Source organism: Lathyrus oleraceus, chromosome 4, assembly GCF_024323335.1.
Source record: "Lathyrus oleraceus cultivar Zhongwan6 chromosome 4, CAAS_Psat_ZW6_1.0, whole genome shotgun sequence".
Lineage (NCBI taxonomy): Eukaryota > Viridiplantae > Streptophyta > Magnoliopsida > Fabales > Fabaceae > Lathyrus > Lathyrus oleraceus.
Genome location: NC_066582.1, coordinates 169559612 through 169565287, shown reverse-complemented (window position 1 = coordinate 169565287; position 5676 = coordinate 169559612). Strand labels below are relative to the sequence as shown.

The window sequence follows — 5676 nt, the reverse complement described above, 5'->3', positions numbered from 1 at the left end:
TTCTGCTTAAGACACATTGCAAAATACTTATGCTCAATCAACCTAGAAAGAGACTTCACTGCTCAAGTGGACAGACAAGAGACTTCCTTACTCAAGCACACAGGCAAGAGACTTCTTCTACTTTAAATAAATAGTTTAGTAGAAATGGTAACCACTATACTTAGATACACAATCAAAAGTATAACAGTTGTGCAACAACCACAGAGGTTCTTAACCTCTTAAGATTTCTAAGATATACAAAGATAAGAAATCTTAAGATCTTATGCAATAATAGTTACAAATGAAAGCTTAGAGTTATGCTCAAGATATTGTATTGCGTTGTTATTGTACACCTTTCTTCAAATCTTAAACTTCCTTTTATAGAGGTAGAGAAAGAGTCATTGGAGAGTTTGAATATAAGAGAAAACTTAGTGAAGAAGCATGCCAAGAGAGACGTTGGAGAATGTATCTGGTTAGAAGCATTATCCACTGAATAATGGCATTGTTCCTAGAACCTTTCGAAGTATTATGTGTCATACCCCAAAGTTTACCCTCTCCTTTTCATTTCTATCTAACCTATTGGTTTAAGATTCCATTTGCATATCCATGACATCATAGTACATTCATTGGCATTGAGAAACTCAAGATCATAGATTCAAGGGCCTTGATTACACAAAGTATGGAAGAGAGGCTGGGTCCCCAGGCTAGGGTTCATGTTGATGACCTTGTTTGTATTGGAACCCTTCATCTTATTTATCTTCATCATGGAGCATATGGGAAACCCTAAGTCACTAGTTTTGGATTGTAAGCATCATCAAAGTCGTTCAGTCCCTGAAACATTAATATCTAGTTATGGCCCTATCATTTTGTCATGTGTGTATTTAAGATTGAGGTTCATCTGATCCATCTGGTCATTCATGGAGGTTCATTGGTTTGTTCAACAATTCATCAGAGGTCTACTTGTTCATGATCACCATGCTTTCATCAAGGGGCATTCATCCAAGGTGTTACAATATGCTTCTTGGTTAAGTATCATTTGGTTGGTTTCGCTTGATTGGGTTTCAAGTCTTGTAGCATGACATATTTCATCTGGTTTAAGAGCATTGTGTTGTTCAGTCAAGTCCATTTCCAGTTCATCATATCAAGTCATCAGTTAATTCAGTCCACAATCATTCAGTTTATATCAATTCATTTCATTGTCATTCAAAGTCAATTCAGATACCCAATTCCACTCATCATGTTCTTTTCATCATAAGTGTTCATGTTCATTGCAAATATTCCATTTTTTGACCAACTTTGTTACAATTGACTTTTGATCAACCAGTTGACAAAGTCAACTGACCCCTTTAACCCCTGAGACTTGTTTATATTCTTTTTATCATGTTTCATCATTAAATTGCATGTTCCCTTATTTTGTTATACCTAAGAGGCTAGGTCCATTTCTTGATCCGTTTCTAGGTCAGACCAACAAATAAACCGTCTTTCCATTTTTTCAATTTTCAAGGCATGATCATTAAGCTTTTTTTTTTCTTCGATCCATAACCATAAAATTTCATTCATTCAAAATTTATTCAATTTCCAACTCAACCATGTTTCATACAAAAAAAAATAATAAATAATCATTTCATACATCAACAAATTCATTCTATTCCAAAGTTACAACATAGGACTTTACATAATTACAGCCATACATTTCCAATTACAAATTCATTACAACTATACATCCAATTTCCAAATTCCTTCTAATACATAAACAAGTCAACAACCATATCCAATGATCAAGATTCCATCAAGCAGCCATGCCAAACCACAAGCAGATTCAAATAACCAAGGCTTGCTCCATAGCTCATGCATTCGAAAGCCAATTCCAAGTGAATCCAAACCCCACAAGCAAGCCAAACTCACATACTTCCGGCATAATATGAACAAAACCAATGAAAACCATTAACCTGCAAAAAGAGAGCAAAAACAGAATAACAGATTTACAACCCTCCAAAACCAACCCAACCGTTTTCAACCTCTTCAAACTAACTTCTCCAACCAACTTGATGATTCCAACTAACAATCTCTAACTACCTCACAACCTAACTAACCTCTATAACTACTTTCAACTGTTTTGCAACCACAACCTCAACAACCTTCAAAACAGAAATTCACCACCAAGAACTCCATATAACAGAACTACACAAAAAAACAAACTCCAATAATAGCGCAACAAAATTCTCTCAACAAACTCTATATCTTAACAAACTCCAACAAACAAAAAACAGAAACTTCAAACAAAAAACAGGGAAGGGAGAATTATCAGAAAAAAGGGTAACCAAGGGAGAACTTCACAGAAGGAGAAAAAGATTCTAACAGAAAGAAATTTCGAAGCATAGAGGAGTAAAGAAAAACTCACGGCATTTTGAGGGGGGCTTCACCTTTATCACTTGGGATTCACCAGAAAAGCTCGAAAGGGATTCTCTTCACATCTTCATAGAAAGAACTCAACAATCAACAGAACTTTTCATCTGAATTCAACAACAACGACGCAATGCAATTCAACCACAATTCGAAACGGAAGCCAAGCAACGACGATAACACAAAATTGAAGAACAAACAGAAGCGCAACGCAGAAGCAAGATTGAGTTTCGCGTGGCCACCGAGGGAGATTTTCCGGCGCCGATGGTGAGTCATTTTTCCGCGTTTGACCTGAGCATTTTCGAATTTGGGGCGTTGAGTTTCCTTGGAGGTTCATGTGGATTCGGATCCGCTAGTTCACGGTCATGGAACCCGGGTTTGGATGTTAAGAAATTGGGATTTTTGCCCAAACAGATGCATGGCCCAAGCGTCCTTGTGATTCATACCCCCAATCCATTGCATACCCATGGCCCACTATATGTTAATCTTGCCAATTATGCTGCTGATATTTTTTATAATAATTTATTTATTAATCCTAGTTAATTTTTGTTGACTAATCATGTTACTGATATTTCTTTTAATCTTGTTAAAATTAGGATTTTTGATTTTTGATTCATTTGATAATTAGGCTTAATGGATTAATCGGGTTTAATTAGGGATTACTGTAGTTTAATTAGAATTTGTTTCATTTTAATTAGTTTTTGGATTTTTCTTTTCATAATTTAATTAAATGTTAATCTAATCATGCCATGATTTAGTATCACTTGCCTAGGTTTGATTAATCTTTTTTTTTTCATTTTATTCATGATTAATTAATATGCTTAATTGTTTATTTTTATCATGATTCTCTCTTAGGTTAAGTCCTCATTCAATTTGTGATTATCATGTTCATGATTTCAAATTGTGATTTAGATTGTCAATTTGACTTTTATTATTTTGATACATAATTCATGTTTAGGTGATCTTGATCATTTAGATTTAATGTCCATTTAATTGTGTTCTTTGGTTTGTGATCATCTTATGGAAATTAAAAATTTCATTTCAATTTATGTGATGTATGCCTTGTGTATGTCATTTCACGTGTCATATCATGTGATTAGTCTTTGATTAATTATCCATATTGATCCATTTCCATGTGAATTGATTAAGGCCATTGAATATGTTTCCATTTGATGCATTGTTCTCATTTGTTTTAATTCATACTAACTCTCACTTGCTTGTGTGTTAACCATGAACCTTGTAACTCCAAGTTCAATCCAAGATGCTTTCCTATTATGATCTTTAATCATCATTTGTCTTGTATTGTTTGAGGACATCATGTCACTTGATTGTTTTAGGCATGGTGATTAGATTGTAACTTGTATGGTTTCAATTATTTACCTTTTGTATAGTTTGGCACCATCCCCCCATTGTGGGTCACATGTCCCCCCTTCTCATGCAAGTGTAATAGCTTAGTATTTGCATTCGTTTATAGCTTTCCATGCATGCTAACTAAAAAAGATAAAACCAAACAATAAAAAGAAACTTTTCAAAAGACAAAAAACACATTTGATCAAACATCAAGTATTTTTCAAATCAAACTCACTTCGTAGCAACGCGGGTACTTAATCCAACGTCAAGTATCTCATTCCATTATACATCTCAACATACTTCTATCTTTATCTCCCTCCATTCTTCACACACATTTTTTAACAATAAATATCAAACACTTGATCCAACGTCAAGTGCATTTTCAAAACCTTTTCTCAATAAACTGGAATTCAAAAATGGGGTGTACTTACTTGTACACAATATTCAATTACTTGAGTTGACAGTCGTACCTAACTTGTGGCACGATGCTTGACTTCCTCTTCAAAACATCTAACAATAAAACGAGTTCAATTTGGTGGTCTGAGAGAGAAAAAGAGTGGTTAGGATACCACTGTCCTCTCAACTCCTGAGTATCTGATTGTTGGTCGTGCTTAGCCAAGGGTTAGATACTTGTCTCCTTCTAAGTATCAATTATTAAACTTGCCAAATCATTTCACAAATCAAACTTCTTTTGGATGAAAAAGAATGGTTAGGATGCAATTGTCCTCTCAACTCTCAAGTATTCAGATTGTTGGTTGTACTTAGCCAAAGGTTAGATGCTTGTCTCCGTGTTAAGTCAACCTCAACCAATCAAATCATTTTTTTGCCTTAAGGCATCTTTCAAACCTTTCTCAGAAAGGACGTGTTACTTCCGTTCTAACATAAACGAAGCTTAAGCATCCATGTGTGAGAAAGTAATGTTTAACTGCTAGAGTACGGTCCAAGCGTATTCATTCTATTACAAACAAACAAACACTTAAAGGTCTCATGCTCAAGCATATAGGCAAGTTGATTGTAGAACGCGAACAATGTTTAAATACTTTGTTTTATGAGCGGAACTATGGAGCTTTGACTTCCTTATTGCAGGAATGAGGATACGTAGGCACAGGGATTCAAATCCTTGGCGAGCATACTAATTTAAAACTTATTTTATCTTCCCATCTTATTCTTTCTCATCTCATTTCCTGATAGCAAGTAACATTCAGATAAACAACATTCATATGCATTGATACAAGCTAGTGGTTCCCATCGATTATGATGGATGTGATGAATGCTAATATATTTCCCTTGCAGAATCGACTTCTGAATCCTCTCTTGGTTGAGAAGACCATTCTCTTTGGGGTTTTATCACTATTTTCCCTTTCCTTTGTAATAAATAAAACTCGGTGGCAACTCTACATTTTTCGTGGCGTGACACTAGGTATCTACCAAAAGGTAGAACAAACTAATTAGGTCACATCACCATTCCTTGAGTCTTACAAAACGAAACCCTAGTTGACTCTATCCAAAAATATGAGGCTTTGGCAAGACTAGTCTTCTTTGGTATAGCGTACGGATTAGAGGCTCTTCAAGCCTTGAGAGTCTATGTTGTCACCAGATGCAAGAATATATGATCAGAGTATGAACCTTTAGAGGCTGATAAACACATTCAGAGTCATCAGATTTTGACCAATTAGAATCAGACTTATATTGCTTCTCCACATATGTTAGTATACCCATTTTTTCTTAAAGTACTTAGTTATCATCAAAACTCAAGGGATATGAACAATCTTGTTTCAACAATCTCACCTTTTTTATGATGACAAACAAATATATTTAAGAATAATGGTTTGTCAGTTTAACTAGCTTGACAACACTAGAGTATGTGGTTTGTAAGCTCCCTCTGAGTCTTATTGTCCATAGGTTGAGTTTTGTAAGCTCTCCCTAAGTCTTATCCAAGTCAGT

The 5676-nt window shown here is 34.9% G+C and overlaps 1 long non-coding RNA gene across 1 annotated transcript; it reads right to left on the bottom strand.

The window, feature by feature from the left end:
* Positions 1-1518: 1518 nt before the first annotated feature.
* Positions 1519-2946, bottom strand: LOC127074366 (uncharacterized). The gene is made up of 2 exons (XR_007785991.1): positions 2381-2946; positions 1519-1928 (listed from the first exon to the last, which is right to left on the bottom strand). It is a non-coding gene; the product is annotated as an uncharacterized LOC127074366 (long non-coding RNA).
* Positions 2947-5676: the final 2730 nt, after the last annotated feature.